This window comes from Neoarius graeffei, chromosome 1, assembly GCF_027579695.1.
Source record: "Neoarius graeffei isolate fNeoGra1 chromosome 1, fNeoGra1.pri, whole genome shotgun sequence".
Classification (NCBI taxonomy): domain Eukaryota; kingdom Metazoa; phylum Chordata; class Actinopteri; order Siluriformes; family Ariidae; genus Neoarius; species Neoarius graeffei.
Window position 1 is genome coordinate 15372697 of NC_083569.1, and position 18205 is coordinate 15390901.

The 18205-nt window shown below is 43.4% G+C and overlaps 1 protein-coding gene across 1 annotated transcript in view; it reads right to left on the reverse strand.

The window, feature by feature from the left end:
• Positions 1–18205, reverse strand: part of LOC132883804 (cadherin-24) — a 201587-nt gene that overhangs the window by 121913 nt on the left and 61469 nt on the right. The window lies entirely within an intron of this gene.

Consider the following 18205-nt stretch of genomic DNA (forward strand, 5'->3'; position numbering starts at 1 on the left):
TCCTCGACGATGCCCATTTCGAGCATGGCCTGAAGTTCTTCCCGAACCACCTTTTTTTTGTGTTCGGGTAATCTATAAGGACGGCTACGCACTACCACCCCCGGAGGCGTCTCTTTGTGGTGTTCTATGAGGTTGGTGCAACCGGGCAGGGGCGAGAACACATCCGAAAACTCGGCCTGCAACTGGGCGACCTCCGTGAGTTGGGTCGGGGAGAGGTGGTCTCCACAGGGGACCGGAGAGGTGCGAGATGCCAATGACCCTTTTTGGACCTCCGGCCCCAGCTCCGCCGGCAGCTTGGCCAGCTACCGACACCAATGCCACGGGGACCTCCTCGTTCCAGAGCTTCAGCATATTGAGGTGGTAGATCTGTAGCGCCCCCTCCCTGTCCGTTCGCCTAACCTCATAGTCGACGTCCCCGACTCGCCGTGTGACCTCAAAGGGCCCTTGCCACTTGGCGATTAATTTGGAGCTCGACGTGGGCAACAGGACGAGTACCTTATCTCCCGGCGTGAACTCTCTAAGGCGTGTGCCCTAGTTGTACAGGCGGGTTTGCCGTTCCTGGGCCTGCCGCAAATTCTCCTGAGTTAGGTGGGTGAGCGTGTGGAGTTTTGCGCACAGATCCATAACGTATTGAATTTCATTTTTGCTCTGTGAAGGTCCCTCCTCCCAATTTTCCCGCAGTACATCTAAGATGCCACGTGGCTTACGCCCATACAATAATTCAAACGGGGAGAACCCCGTGGAGGCTTGGGGGACCTCTCGCACTGCAAACAACAAGGGTTCGAGACACTTATCCTAGTTACGTGCGTCCTCACTTACGAATTTTTTGATAATATGCTTGAGGGTGCGATTGAACTGTTCGACTAAACCGTCCGTCTGTGGGTGATACACGCTGGTGTGGATCGGCTTAATACCCAGTAGCCCATACAGTTCGGCCAGTGTTCGTGACATAAACGAGGTGCCTTGGTCAGTCAGAATCTCTTTCGGGATTCCGACCCGGGAGATGACGTGGAAGAGGGCCTCTGCAATACTACGTGCGGAGATATTGCGAAGAGGCACTGCTTCTGGGTATCGCGTTGCATAGTCCACCAGAACCAATATAAAGCGGTACCCTCGTGTTGACCGATCTAATGGCCCAACGAGATCCATCCCAATTCTTTCAAACGGGGTCTCGATTAATGGTAGGGGGCGCAAGGGCGCTTTTGGAATGGCCGCTGGATTTACCAACTGGCATTTGCAGCACGCCGTGCACCACTTACGGACGTCGCTGCGAATCCCCGGCCAATAGAATCGGGCCATTATCCGGGCGAGTGTTTTATCCTGCCCGAGGTGTCCCGCCATGGGATTAAAGTGAGCCGCCTGGAATACCAATTCCCGGCGGCTCTTTGGAATTAACAACTGGGTGACACGTTCCTTCGTCTGAGTGTCCTGCGTCACTCGGTATAACCTATCCTTTAAAATGGAAAAATAGGGGAAGGGAGGGGTGGCGTTCGGCTGGAGCATTTGACCATTGATTACTCTCACTTGGTCAAACGCGTGTCGCAGAGTTTCGTCTCGCGATTGTTCCAGTGAGAAATTCGCGAGGGATTCCCCAATAGAAAGAGGAGGGGCCGGGGGCTCCTCACTCTGTCGCGGAGATGACGTAGACGGCTCTGCGACCGCAGATCCAGCCAAAGCGACACCGGGACCCTCCCCTGATAACCGGCAGGACCCACTCTTTACTAGGCGTGCCATCAACCCCCGAAATCCCGGCCAATCAGTCCCCAAGATCAAAGAGTGGGTAAGGCGAGGATTAACCGCCGCCTTCACTATGGATTTGTCCCCTCTGAAATGTATGTGGACCGACACCAATGGGTAGTAGTGAATATCCCCATGCACACACAACACCTTCACCCCTTGTGCTCCCCCCAATGCCTCGTCTTGCACCAGGCTTTGGCGGATAGAGGTCTGATTGCAACCCGAATCCACCAACGCCTGATATGTCGCCCCTTGTACACTTACCGGTATGCGATACGTTCCGGCCTGATCGAGGGCAGCCTCTGGCGCGTCGGGGATCTGCACGACCGCCCCCACCTCCATCGCAGCACACTGTTGCTGCAGGTGGCCCGGTTCCCCGCAGCGCCAGCAAACTGGCCCGGGCCTCCCCTCTGCAGCTGTGGTTTGAGGGTCACTCACCTGAGGGGGGGGGGGAGAGACAGACACAGAAGGGAGAAACGGGAGGGCACCATGGGTGCGGCGGGCCAGCTGGGGTGGAGCCGGCCCCCGCCTCCGTGGTGGGGGAATGGGGTGAGGACGGGACACGGGAGGAGGGGGTAGAGAGAGAGAGAGAGAAGAGGAGAGAGAAGATGATGCCATCCGTTGTCCTGCCGCCGGGACAGCCGCCAGATGATCCTCCGCCAGTCCTAAGGCCTGATCCAGCGACGCCGGGCGGTGGCACTGGACCCACTCCGCGGTTCCGGCGGGCAGGCGGGCGATGAACTGTTCCAGCACCACCTGGTCGATGATTCCCTCGGCGTCACGATCTTCGGCCCTCAGCCACCGCCAGCAGGCGTCCCGGAGCTGCTGGCCGAACGTGAACGGGCTGCCGACTTCCTCCATTCGCAGCGCACGGAAGTGCTGGCGCTGCTGCTCCGGCGTGCGCCCCACGCGCTGGAGGACAGCCCGGCAAAGGTCAGCGTAGGCCAGCCGGTGGTCGGCGGGGAGCTGTAGTGCGGCTAACTGCACCTCTCCCGTCAGGAGGGGGAGGAGGCACGCCGCGCGCTGCTCCATCGGCCACCCCGAGGCTTCGGCGACCTGCTCGAATAACGCGATTAACGCCTCGGGGTCATCCTGCGGGCCCATCTTAGTCAAGGTGATGGGAGATGGGCCCGCGGCCGGGGCGCTGGTGGACCCCGCCGACGCGAGGAGGCGCCGGAACGCCTCTCGGTCTTCCTGCTGAGCCAGCACCAGGGCTTCGAAGCGGCGCTCCTGCTCCTTCCGGAGCGTGACGAGTGCCTAGTGCTGGCTCTGCTGAGCCGTGGCGAGGGCGTGGACCAAGTCTGCGAACGGGGAGGATTCCATGGGGCTGCAGGACCGGTGCTCTACCTTCCCAGGTTTCGGCACCACTGTAGCAAGTTCAATGTGTGGGTGGAGCACAGAAGACGGCAGGACAGAGATCAGGATGCAAACGGCTTTTATTGCCAAACTTTTCAGTCTAACATTTAACCCAAACACTCGGAGACTGACTCGCGCACACGCAGACTGTAGTCTCCTCTCAATGACTCCCCTCCGCTCTCACTCTCCCTCCTTAAGTAGGACGCGGTTTACTGGGGAGAACACACAAAACATAGGTTAATCACACTCAGGTGTAGTGATTCTGCCACTTACCTTCCCCAACTCCGCCCTCCTGTCACAGACCGGCGCTTGACCATGCCCCCGCTGCCACAGAAATATTCTAATATTTTGAGATGTTTTTTTATGTTTTTGTACTATATGCCATACTGATTAAAATTAAAATAGAAAAATGCTTGAAACATTTTAGTTTATGTGTAATGAGTCTATAATATATAACATTTTCACTTTCTTAAATAACTGATGGAAAATATTGAACTTTTTCACAATATTCTAATTTTTTGAGATGCACTAGTATAGACCCCTTCGCAGTAAACGTCATTCATACGTAAGCGGAAATTGTGCGCGCAGCCTGGACCCAAAAAAGACTCAGAAATGCCTAGTTGTTGTGTTGTCGGGTGTCAGAATCGTAGCAGTGATGGGGTTAAAATGTACAGAATTCCAGCAAGCTCTCACCCATTCCAAAAAAATCGCTGACGTCTATGGCTACAAGCCATCAAACGTGTAGACTGGGATGAAAGCACCATCAAAAATGCGCGGGTTTGCAGCGCCCACTTCATCACAGGTAAGATCAGGCTATTTATTAAATCTTTCTTTTTTATTCTTTCTAGTCTTCATTTATTGATGTAGCAAAATACTTTGGTAACATTTGTCTGATTAGCTGGGTCATAGTTACACAATGTAATGAATATTGTTAGCATGTTAACTTAGCTTTGCATGCAATTTTGTTTGTAGGAGAGGTCTCGCTTGACTCAAGCAGTCCAGATTTTGTGCCATCATTATTTGTGTATGCCGAAAATCACAATTTTAAAGCAAGGATGGAAAGGTAAAATTGTGTGCCCTCACTATAAATGCCAACTTACGTTGACTGCTCTAACCTAGCTCCCGCCCAGTTCAGTTTCATTTCTGGTCTCTGCATCTCGCTTTTTACGCAGCTCTGATTTCTCTTAGCTGCACTCTTTACACTATCATTCCTTTCATGCCATTACCTCCTGCAAATTGCTGTTTAGTGTTGGTATTTGCTGTTGTAGCTAAAGCCACATTGCCATCACATCACTGGCATAATTTGATTAAAACTAAATGAATATGAATGTCCCATTGTTAATCAAGTTGTACATGCCCGCACATAACATAATCATATGCGTCTAAAGACTTGTAGGCACGAAGTTTTTCGTGGGTGTACGCTGAAGGCTTGTCAATAAGGTACGAGTATATATCTGGCCATTGTATATCAGGGAGCTTACTAACATCGTCCGTCCACTCTTTAATTAAATGCGGATCCGGTAGGCGATGTCCACTTGTTAGAGTTAACTTATTTATGTAGCATTCTCGATCTTGTAACGACAATTGTTTGGCATAATCTGACAGCTCATTATGCCGGTCTATGGGCAGCGCCATTGTTTCTGGGTCCAGGCTGCGCGCGCATCCTGGCAACGGTCGGTTTGTTTGCAAACATGCGAAGGGGTCTATATACAAATGCACTTTTTATTTTGGATGGACTAGTTTGCATGGCAGGATGATCTGCATTGGTTCATGCATAGGAACAGGGGGTTCTTGGATTTATTAATCCATCCCTTACATCACAGCTCAGTTTAGCAGCTCTCCAGCAACCAAAATCACATGGCATGTTCAACGTGTTGTAAAACAGAGCCTCCTATAACCACAGCATTTTTGAGAGGCTACTCAGCTGGTGCACCAAATGCCAAAGCAGTGAGATTCACTTAGAAAACAGATTGGAAAACAGCAGAAATATAAGCAGTAGGTATGATATCTGTAACAAAGCAAATTTCATAGCAATCATAATCAAACAAAGTGGCATACAGTGATTTTACCAGTTTCATACATAATACGCTATTTCTCCTGAAAGTGGGTGCACACAGCTTGCTCTGTCTGAGAATTTGATATATTTGTTCAACTCCCAGTGGCATGGCCAGAAATAAACTGTATTTATTTATTTATTTATTTATTTTTATTTATTTTTTTTTATTATGGCCTGGCGTTTTGAGTGGATGCCAAGCCATAGTAAAAGCAGTGGTATTCAGAATTTGTTGTTTCATTATTTAAAGCACAATCTAGTATCAAAATCTTGCCATAATCCTGTCAAACAATTATGTTTCATCATCATTTTCCAGGTTTTGAGTGTCTAAATCACTCCAAACCATGTAGCTAAATGTGTTACAGTGTGATGAGACCAAGTTGAAGTGTTTTAAGCATAATTCTAAAGAATATGTTCAGGACAAAATAAGACAGCTCATCACCCATGGCGAAGCATGGTGGTGGCAGTAACATGCTCCAGCTTCTCTTTAGCTGGAGCTCTCATCAAGATAGAGGAAATTATGGATAGCTCCAAATAACAATGTATTTTGTAGATTTTGTAAGTTTGTGTGTTTTGCTTCCCCCCCCCCCCAACTAAAACATTTCTATTTGTTTTTCACTTGGATGATCACATTAAAGGTAGAAAATGGTCTTACACCAGGGGTCCCCAACCTTTTCAGCCCCAAGGACCGGTTTGGTTCTCATTTTTTCTCCAGCGGACCGGGGGGGGCACATATGTTCGCGTGCACATACTTTTACAAATGAGGATAGTCAGCAGGATACAATATGTGGGGGTGGGGGTATTTATTCACAAGTGACTTTAAGGTTGGTATGTTCCAACCATTGGGGGTCTTTGGGGGGGGATACATGATTATTTATTATTAGGGGACAATTTTGGTGATATTCCATATGGTGTTGTGCATGCATATTAAAAAATAACCATTTCAGCCATGAACAGTAGGTAACAAACTCTTGAAAAAGAACGTGAACTTGAACAAGTGAAAATTGAACTATGAACTCCTGTTCATAGTTCAATTTTCACTTGTTCAAGTTCACGTTCTTTTTCAAGAGTTTGTAAATTGCATTTTGGCCTCAACGCGCGCTAAAGTTATTAATTCGTTGTATTAATTTGTACAGTACATATTGTGTTGTGCATGTTGTTTTGCGTTTACTTCCTAGTAAACGCGAAACAACATGCACAACACAATATGTACTGTACAAATTAATACAACGAATTAATAACTTTAGCGCGCGTTGAGGCCAAAATGCAATTTACTTTAATGGTTGCCCTGTGCTTGTTTCCCTGCAACAAGAAGATTCCATCTGGGGGTGATGGAAGACAGTGACACTCTTAATGTGTTTGAAATGTCCAATCGATTGCGCAGTTTTGTTTTGGTAATGGTCATTGCAGAAAACTCGGCCTCACATAGGTATGTGGTTGGAAAAGGAAGCAATGTTTTGAGCGCTTTTGTGGCTATTTCCGGGTATTCCGCTTTGGCTTTGATCCAAAATGCAGGTAAAGAGGTTTGCTTGAACATAGTCTTAAGACCACTGTCATTTGCTAGTTCGAGAAGCTGTGCTTCCTCCTGAACAGGCAGGTGATTGGGGATGCTGGCAAACGGGTTGCGGATCCGTGGAGGCTGGGAAGTACCGTTCGAATTCTTTCGACAGCGCAACAAGGTGATCACGAATCAGCTCCGACAGAGCTGGCGCTGCCTCAGTCTCTTCCAATATCCCCACTAATGTATGAAACATATCAAACACACCCCTGCCTACTCGACGTCCCCACTGAGCCAGCTTTGCTTTAAATGCAGCAACTTTATCTGCCACTTTAAAGACCATTGTCATCCTCCCCTGGAGTGTCAGGTTGAGCTCATTAAGCAAGCTGAAAATGTCACAGAGGTACTCGAGTTTTGACACCCAATGGTCATCACTAAAATGCGCGGCCAACTCAGATTTTTTTTCTGCCAGAAATTTCTGCAGAGGCTCTCGCAACTGAAACACTCTGGCCAGTGATCTCCCCCCTCGACAGCCATCTGACCTCTGCGTGCAAGAGAAGGCATTTGTGCTCTGCATCCATTTCTTCGCAGAGCTGTTCAAATAACCGGGTGTTGAGTGCGTGTGCTTTGATGTGGTTGACAATTTTAACTACATCATTTAGTATAGCATTCAACTCAGGTGACAATTTACGGCTGGCCAGCATTTCTCTGTGAATGACACAGTGTGTGTGTTCGCAGTCAGGTGCAACCTCTCTGAGCCTCGCAGTGAAACCGGACAGCCGCCCAGTCATCGCTGCAGCCCCATCACTACAAACGCCGATACAGAAGGACCAGTCTAACTTCCCAGACACATAACCATCCAAAGCTCGAAATAATTCTGCACCTGTGGTGTTTGTTGGGAGTGACAGTACACACACAACAAATCCTCCTGCACATCCTCCTCAAAAATGTACCGCACAAGCAGAATTGCCTGGTTTTCCACATCAGTGGACTCATCAACCTGAATCGCAAACCACAGTGACCCTCTTAAGGCCAATTTATGCTGACAACACAGTCCTCGCAGATGGCGTCGCAGATGGTGTCTGCATAGCCCCCCCCCCTTCGCAGACGCTCTGCGCGCACCTCCCAAAAATTGTGACCACCGCAGAAGCCTCGCAGAGAAGAGGGCTCTGATTGGTCCACTCTACATCCGCTGTACACGCACTTCTGCTTCCCTACTTTCCTGGTTTGGTTTGTTTTCACGACCGCCATTTTTAAAAACACGAGCGAAGATGGAGCAGCACGAAGAGCAGTTGATCGAGGAAGTGAGGAAGTACGTACATCTATACGACTCCAGTTCTAGTCATTATAAGTAACCGGAGGATAAACACTCCACTAACACTCCTAGCAATTTCGCGATTTCGCGCCCCCTTGCGTTGTGGCGGTGAATAACATCGCGCACGCCTTTTTTACTCCCCGCTCAACGATAAATTACAACTGTCTGCAAAAAGCTATCTGCGAAAGCCTTGTTGCAAGAGCATGCAGAGGCCCTTACCCTCTCCAACAACTGTGTCTCAATATCCTCCGCTATGTCATCAATCCGCCTATGGACAGTACTGGCCGAAAGAGGTACCGCGCCTATCTTTTTTGCTGCTGCCTCCCCAAAGACTTCATTGCACGTCTTTTGCACATGGCAGAATTAGCTCTTCCCCAATAGTGAAAGGTTTCTTGCATTTAGCAATTCGATTAGCCACTAAGTATGAGGCTTTTAGCGCAGCCACATTCACAGATACAGTTGTCTTGAGCACGAGTTTTTGTGAATCTTGTTCACGTTTTTTACGCTCAAAGAATTCAAGGGGTTTGTGTTTAAGTGTCGGATGTTTGGATTCTAGGTGTCGAATGAGCTTGGATGGCTTCATAGCCTCATTCGACAACTTATCGCCACATACCACACACAAGGGATTTGGTGCATGCGAGTCACCGGTCTGTGCAAACCCATATTTAAAATATGACTCGTCATATTTGCGATTGAAAGATCCCTTCTTTTTCTTCTACATTTCTGGTTCACCAGTATCATCAGTGGGCCTTTTTTCGCCCCTACCCACACCAAAGAAATTCGCTAACGACATCTGTTTTTTGTTCATTTTAGCTAACGTGTAGCACTGACTGTACAGTACCGCTGACCATGAACTGAGCTGAACTGAGACTGCGCTGCGGGTTAAGTAGCCTACGTGTTGAGGGGCAGGACAGACAGACAGTCATCATGATTGAAAAAAAAACCTGTTTAATATGCTGCTATGGGCCAACTATGCAATCTGTGCAGTCTCCACGTAGACGTTTGACATCTAAACGGGTGTGATGAGCGCATTTCTGTTTTTTTTTTCCCTCGCATTTTTTTTGTGTCAAGGCCCGGTTTGGAACGTCTTGCGGACCGGTGTTTGGGGACCGCCATCTTACACGAAATCTTTGTTTCATTCTTTTGTTCACATTTGATGTTTGGGTTCAGTTAAATATCGAGAAATCGTAACAATGACTTTTTTGACTTTTTTATCAGTGTAGCACAAATACTGCACAAAACATTCACAAAATAATCAGCTGCATACATACATATATGTTATTTACCAGCTGGGAAGTCTGTATCATGAAATACCGTGACCGAGGTCTTGAAAGTACTGACCGAGGCCCTCTGGGCCAAGGTCAGTATTCAAGCCCGAGGTCACGGTATTTCACCAAACGGACCGACCTTAAGCTGGTAAATAATATATATATTTTTTTCTTTACCAAATTCTAACAGAAAATGAGAGCGCCTGAAAGGGAAAACCGAGCCGAGGCGAGCCGCCATTTTGAATCCTCATTCACGGCTGTAATGCAAATGGCTTCCTCCTCGGTATACAAGTGCACTTCCATGGCAGGAAAAAAACTACATTTTGCCACCTATGTAGTCCCCTATTTATACAAAATTGAGTCATTCAGGATTCAGCCATGTTTTTGCTCGGCGTTAGCAACAGTTACAGGTTTTTAGCTTTCTCCTGAAATGTTTTCTTTTATTTTGTCTTTATCAAGGTAGTAAAACTCACTTTTGCTGTGAACACTGTCGTTATCGCTATCCATGATGTAAAATTAATGCTATTCTCCTGAGAAATGTGAAAATAAATGTTGACAAAACTTGCTATTACGTTTGTTGTTGTTGTGAACGAGCGAGTCGCTAGAGGTCCGTAACTGGGGTCCGTATCATAGGATACAGACCCACTCGCCAGCCAATTAGAGCGCAGGATTTGATGGAAACTGGACCGCGAACCCACCAAGAAGCATCAGACTACATGCCAGCTATGCTTCTATCAGCTGCATGCTAATCCACTCACAGAGAGAAAAGGGTGAGGCAGAATTGACCTTGCAGTTTGTGGATGACAATTTTTTTTAAAGCCATTTCAAGTAATTGAGCAGATTTGCAAGGAGGCTGCCTTTGATAATATTATAAAATACCTGCAAGCATAGTTTGAGATAACCAAGAAGAGAGATGGATAAGGCAAGAGGAATATAGGTGGACAGGAGGACAGACCAAGAAAGAAACATAAGGAGTGAGTAAACTGAGAGTGAGTAAAAGAAAGAGGTAAAAATATTATGGTACATTAGAGGAGCTTTAAACCCAAGGGAAGCTACCAATTCTCACATAAGGGGGGTTCCCCCACAAAGAAACGGGTAAATTTTTAATAAAAAGACAATTGGAGAAAGGAGACAATATGGCACTAGGGTAAAATTTCTAAACACGATGGCATGATGGCCTAACCACAAAGTCATTAATCTTCTATTTTACAAGATTTTAATTACCTGCCATTTAAAGTTTGGAACAGATGATTCAAAATAAAATCTCAACTACTGCGCCTTTAATTCTGTCTTTAATTCTGTCACGTCTCATTCCATTAGGACCTCACCTCTTGTATTTGGGACTGAGGGGGATAAAAGGACATGTCTTATTCAGGCACCATCTTAAGCAAACTGACAGCAAGTCAATTAATTACAAAGTGCTTTTAGAAAGGACCTTTCACACAGATTTGATTTCTGAGCAGTCCCAGTGCTAATTACAAAATTCAAGCTTTCAAAGCAAGCAGAAAATTGTCCAAACCCAAACCTAAATATAAAAGTATCTAGAGAACAATGCATTGTGCAATGCAGCCAATTATCCCAACCTGACACTATTTCCTTATTTTCTAATTGTCTCAACATGATTATTGGAAGAAGACTATTTCCCAAGACATTAAACTTTCCAAGTCTGTTAAAAAAAAACAAAAGGGAAAGAAAAAAAAATTCCAAACTATTGTGCAAATATTGCCAGCACTGCCAAATAAATATCCATGGACACCTTCTATTCAACACAAATTTGTCAAAAGGATTTATCCCCATCTCATCCTAGTCCCAATTCAGAAATGTGTGGATGTGCCTTCCTGAGTTATTTAAATATGTACCTTCTTCAAAATTCAGTTATAGCAAAGCACATGAAAAGAGGAATATTAACTGTGCTGCATACTAATCATCCATATCCTTTTATGTTTCCTTTTCTGAGGAAAAGAGAAGACATTTTCACACACCTTCATGTTCTTTTCATTACTTAGTAATTCAAGTCAAATAACCTTTCTGGCAAGATACAAGTGTCTCTTCAGCTTCATTATGAGCAACATGAAAAATATGACTGCAAATAAACTTAAAAAAAAAACTCCTCCTCATTGGGGGCAGGTGCATGAACAAAGAAGAAAAAATCAAATCTGCTTTTGTTTATTAATGAAATGAGCTGAATATAAAATGGGTAGCATACACCCCCAAATCAAAAAAAAGTTGAGACGTTATGTTGAAATTAAAACTGAAAACAATGATTTGTACATAATCTTTGCCCTGCCCTATTGCACTCAAAACAATACCACAGCACATTATTTGATGTTTTATCTTATGAATTTCTTCTTTTTTTTTTCAAAATAAACACTTATTTTGAGTTTGATTCTTGCAATACATTTCAAAAAAAAGTTGGGATGGTAAAGCATTAACCACTTTATAATGTTGCCATTCCTTCTCACAACACTTAAGATGTTCTGAGACTGAAGACACCAGGTGATGAAGTGTTTCAGTTGTTATTTTGTCTCATTCTTCCTGTAAATAGGTCTTAAGGTGTGCAACAGTACAGGGTCATCATTGTTAGATTTTGCATTTCAAACTTCACCACACATTCTCTACTGGGGACAGAGGGGACAGGCACCCTCTTCTTCCACAGCAATGCCTTTGTAATGCGTGCAGAATGTGGTTTTGCATTGTCTTGTTGAAATATCCCTGGATAAGATGTTGTTTTGAAGACAGCATATGTTCCTCCAAAATCTCAATGTACTTTTCTGCATTAATGCTCCATCACAGAAGTATAAATTACCTTTGCCAAGGGCACTGACACAACCTCATACTGACAGACCCTGACTTTTGGACCTGTTGCTGGTAACAGTCTAGATGGTACTTTTTGTCTTTGGTCTGGAGCACATGGCATCCATTTTTTTTCCAAAAAAGACCTGGAATACTGATTTGGCTAGCCACAATACACATTTCCACTATGTTATGGTCCATCCCAGATGCCTCAGAGCCCAGAGAAGTCGACGGTATTTCTAGAATTAGTTAACATAAGGCTACCTTTTTGCACAGTAATGGTTTAACTGGCATTTGTGGATGTAACTCCGTATTGTAGTGCTTGACAAAGGTTTGCCAAACTAATCCCAAGCCCATGTGGTTATATCAGCTGATGCAGTGTCATCAGCATTTCTTGATGCAGTGTCATCTGAGGGATCGGAGAGCATGGGTGTTCAGCTTTGGCTTGCCCCTTCACTTACTGAAATTCCTCCAGATTCCTTGACTTGTTTAATGATATTATGCACTATAAAGAGTGAAATATCCAAATTCATTCCTATCTTTCTTTGAGGAACATTGTTTTCAAGCATTTCAACAGTTTTCTCATGCATTTGTTGACAAACCGGAGATCTTCGGCCCATCTTTATTCCTCAAAGACTAGGCCTTTCCTGGATACTGATTTGGTACCAAATCATGATGATAATCACCTGTTGACATCACCTGTTTCAAATTACCTCATTATTTAATTGTGTTACCTCATTAATAGCCCTGAATTGCCCCCATACCAACTTTTTTTGGAATGTGTTGCAGGCCTGAAATGCAGGAATGGATGTATCTTAACAAACGAAATGAAGTTGACCACACAAAACATGAAAAATCTTGGGTTCATACTATCTGCAATGAAATACAAGTCAAAGTAAATGTATAAATATCACTGCTTTCTTTGTTTTAATTTGCATATTCCATACCTTCCCAACTTTATCTGATTTGGGGTTGTAAATATCTGTCACTAGAGATGAACTTTGGACACTACAGTAGCCGTTGAAGACATAGAACATCTAAGTACATCTAATAACTTGTACTCAATTATACTCTTTTCCACCAAACAAACCACAGAAATGTGTAGGACCCCAGAGATGAAAGAAACAAATTTGAAGTTCTTCCTTTTATTTTTTGGCACTGAAGTGTCCGTGAATAATGTATTACATAAGCTAGCTAATCAGGGCTCTTGAAAGCAACTGTTCAATGTTTGTATCCCAGTTGTGCCCAAAAGATAACATTAAAGAGAAAGAGTCCAATACAGAAAGCTTGACACACACTTGGTCAACTGAAGAAGTTAAATTGTGGCTGAAGTTACAATGGCAATTATTCACTGCACATGGAATGGTGGTGTTTTACAGTCAAGCGCTACAAGATACAAAAGCTTCCAAATACAAATTCCAATGGCATTTATCAGAAATGTATGAACGCATGAACACATTATAGGAATAATTATGAGAGAAATCTGAGGGTTTCCTCACTATATTAATGAATCAAATGCTCCCAGAAACAAGAGCTGCACAATTTCAAAAACAGAAACATGTAATAGCACTGAATGCAACTAGCCCATTAATGATAAATAAAGTGGCGAAGCAAACTTTGCCATTCTTTCTGACGACAACGTGGAACTTTTTCTAGAATGACAGTGATGGTCAGAATTTGAGAAACTCGCATGAAATGAAGAGAATATACATCTGAATTGGCTAGTTTACTTACTGAGCAGCGATTCTTATTCTGCTTTTTTCAGTCTTTGAAAGAGGAAGCAAGTTTGCTGTTAGATTTCACTCATTTGTGCAAAAAGTGAGCAGAATATTGAACCAAAATGTACAACCCCAATTCCATAAATTTGGGACACTGTGTAAAACGTAAATAAAAAACAGAATATGATGATTTGTAAGTCTTGGAAATAGTACAAAGTCAGCATATGAAATGTTGAAACTGAGAAATTTTATTATTAATTTTTTTTTTTGAAAAATGTATGCTCATTTTGAATTTGAGGTCAGCACCACATTTCAAAAAAGTTGGGACAGGGGCATGTTTACCACTGTGTTGCATCACCTCTACTTTTAACAACACTCTGTAAACGTTTGGGAACTGAGGAGACAAATTGCTGTAGTTCTGAAAGAGAAATGTTGTCCCATTCTTGCCTGACATATAATTTCAGCTGCTCAACAGTTCGGGGTCTCCTTTGTCGTATTTTACGCTTCATAATGCACCAAATGTTTTCACTGAGAGACAGGTCTGGAATGCAGGCAGGCTAGTTTAGCACCCAGACTCTTTTACTACGGAGCCATGTAGTTTTAATATGTGCAGAAAGTGATTTGGCATTGTCTTGCTGAAAAAAGGAAGGCCTTCCCTGAAAAAGATTTTGTCTGGATGGCAGCATATTGCTCTGAAATGTGTATATATCATTCAGCATTAATGATACCTTCCCAGATGTACAAGCTACCCATGTCATGCACACTAATGCACTCTCATACCATCACAGATGCTGGATTTTGAACTGTGCACTGATAACAAGCCAGATGGTCCCTCTCTGGGTAAACTGGCCTGCCTGCATTCCAGACCTGTCTCTCAGTGAAAACATTTGGTGCATTATGAAGCGCAAAATACAACAAAGGAAAACACAAAAAATTATTTTTAGAAATCATGGACACCACATCCTCCAGGCTAAAGAGCCTGGAGGATGTGGTGTCCATGATTTCTAAAAAGAATTTCTAATTTTGATTCATCAGACCTTGGGACAATTTTCCACTTCGTCTCAGTCCATCATTAAAGAGCTCAGGCCCAGCGAAAGTGGTGGTGTTTCTGGATACTGTTTATATCTGGTTTTAACTTGCATTTGTGGATGCAGTAATGAACTGTTTTCACAGACGATGGTTTTCTGAAGTGTTTCTGAGCCCATACAGATGTGTCTGCTTTTACTGCAGTGTCGCCTGAGGGCCTGAAGATCACAGGCATCCAATGTCAGTTTTCTGCCTTGTTTCTTGCATACAGAGATTTCTCCAGATTCTCTGAATATTTTAATGATATTATGTACCACAGATGTGATCCCCAAATTACTTGCGATTTTACATTGAGGAACGCTATTCTACAATTATTGCACTGTTTGTCCATGCAGTCTTTCACAGAGCAGTGAACCCCTCCCCATCTTTACTTCTGAGTGACTCAGCCTCTCTGGGATGCTCTTTTTATACCCAATCATGTTACTGACCTGTTGCCAATTAACCAAATTATTATTGTTGTTTTTTTTAGCATTACACAACTTTTTCAGTCTTTTGTTGCACCTGTCCCAAATTTTCTGAGATGTGTTGCTGACATCAAATTCAAAATGAGCATATATTTAAAATAAATAAATAAATAAAAATAAATAAAATAACATAAAATAAAATTTCTCAGTTTCAACATTTGATATGTTGTCTTTGTACTATTTTCAATTAAATATGGGGTTTCCAAGATTTGCAAATCATAATATTCTGTTTTTTATTTACATTTTGCACAGTGTCCCAAATTTATGGAATTGGGGTCATATAACGGTTTGTCCTTGGATTATTGCTTGTCTGTGAAAACAGGGAACAGGATAGCACATTGGTCCGAGGGTCCTGGCTGTCATCCTATGGAGGGAATTTGTTATTCTCCAAGACTGCTACCATCCTCTTTTCTGTCACCACCTCCAGTGAGTGCTGTAATGGTTCTCAGCCTCATGCATACTGCCAGGTGCTTGCTGTTGCCCACACTGCCACCCCAGCAAACCACAGCATAAAAAGAACATTGGCTATGACATATTGATAAAAAAGGTCCAGCCTTAACTGGCCTTTCCTGTACAGCACGTCAGTGTTATCAGTAACATAACTGTTCATGGAGTATGACCTAGCACCCAGGTTCATTCAGCTTGGATATAAATGTATGAAGTACATATGCTCTTTCATGCAATTATCCAACGAGCCAATCATATGGCAGAAATACAATGCATAAAATTATGCAAAAGCTTCAGTTAATAGTCACATCAAACGTTATAAACAAAAAAACGGTGCTCTCAGTGACTGTGGTATGGTTGTTCGTGCCAGATGGACTCGTTTAAGTATCTGAGAAACTGCTGATCTCCTGGGATTTTCACGCACAGTGGTCTCTAGAGTTTACACTGACACAGGTTTAGTTCTGCACATGGAAACACCTTCTTGAGGAGAATTAACAGACAGGTTTGAGCTGACAGGAATCGTATGCTCACTCAAATCAGCAGTTTTTATAACCGTGGTGAGCAGATAATTGCTGTTGTGTTTTTTTTTCTCTTGATGTTTTTTAAATGTTATCGAGAAGAGAGACAGACAGAGAGAGACAGAGAGAGAGACTAGAATAGGGCCAAAATTTGCAATGCACTCAGGTCCCCAATCCCACAAGGGCATCGGTATTGACAGACTCTTAAAGAAAGCAAAGTCTCTTAACCATGCCTGTTTCTCAAAGCATGTCCTACATGAGTATGCACCCATTCACAAGTGCTATGAGTGAATGAACAAGCATAAAATATCTATCAGAGCAAAGATTTGTCTGTGTGTGTGGGTGCAGGTGTTTGTGGGTGTCTGCATAGCCACAGGAACGTATTCTGAACTTGGGGTGCTGAAAGGGGGGGACCCGACTTTTAACTTGGCAAAACTGGCCATATGAGTTGTATGAGAAATGGCGTTATGAGTGTGCATATAGACACGTATGTAACAACACTGACGATGCAGAGTACTTGTACGCTGTCCGTGGTGTTGAACACCATGGCAACAGTAAACAGTAATGTGTCACAGCAGCTGTATACCTTTTGGATATTCATATTTCTTGGTTGGCAGTGAACAAATTTTGCTTATATCTGCTGATGTTTTCTTTGTTTCTTGTTTTGAGTTCACTGCCAGTTGCTTAACATTGAGGCAGTATAAGTAGTTCCATCACAGTATTACTACATCATCATTTTTGTCACCGCCAGTAACATCATGATTGGTCACACCACCTAAATCTGATGGTTCTGATTCTCACTGGAGCCATGGCAATAGATTTCTGTAAATGTTACAAGGTCACCAGGGGACAGATTAATGTTTTGACTTTGCCTTTTTGCTCCCATTCCCACATGACACCATTACAGCATAATAGATGAAAATATACAGTTTTCACTGTGAGTGGAAATGGGGTATGAGATAAACAAAAGAAGAAAAAAAGTGTCCATGCATGCGCTGAATGCCACTGGCCTGAAAGTGATGTTGTAAAACTGCACGGGTTAAAACTGCAGCTCTGCAGACAGATATTACAGCAAATTTTTGCTGCCATCAGTGGCTTATTTTGGGTAAATAAATGTTTTGGTGCTGCAGCACCAACAGTGTGTGTATGTACATTATGTATAAGATGTGTGCACACAGGCATGAGAATGTATGTATGCACTACTATGAAAAGTATTTTATATTTGTTTTTTTTAATGATTTAACATAAACATACACTGTATACATTGATTTGAATAAGTATTTGACCCTTTTGAATTTCTCCACATTTTGTAGTATTACAAACTGGAACCGAAATTTGTTTATTTGGAATATTTACCCGCTGATATACACCATGTGTCTAACATTTAAAGGTTCAAAATAAAGGTTAATTAAAAACAAATACTTGGCAGAACCACCTTTTGCTGTAAATACAGCTGTAAGTCTTTTCTGGGATGTGTCTTCATCAGTTTTGCACATCTGGAATCTGATTTTTTTCCTACCTATTCATCTTGGCAAAATTACTCAAGCACAAGTTGGTGAACAGCAATTTTGACACAGATTCTCAATCAGACTGAGAGCGGGCCTTTGACACAGGTCCATTCCACAACCTTCTGGAGTGGTTCTTGGTTTCACAATACTGTATGCTTCGGGTCACCGTTCTGTTGGATTGTGAACCTCTGCCACAGATCCAAGTCTCTTGTAGAGCAGAACAGGTTGTCGTCTTGGATTGCCCTGTATTGCCCTCAACCATTACCAGTTTCCTGCTGATGAAAAGGATCCCCACAACATGATGCTATCAACCCCATGCTTCACTGTAGGGATGATGTTCTCAGAGTGATGAACAAAGTCAGTTGTTGACATTTTTTTTCTCACTACTTCTATATTATTCATTGTATATTCATGACATACAATCCCAATTATTTCCATTTCAGT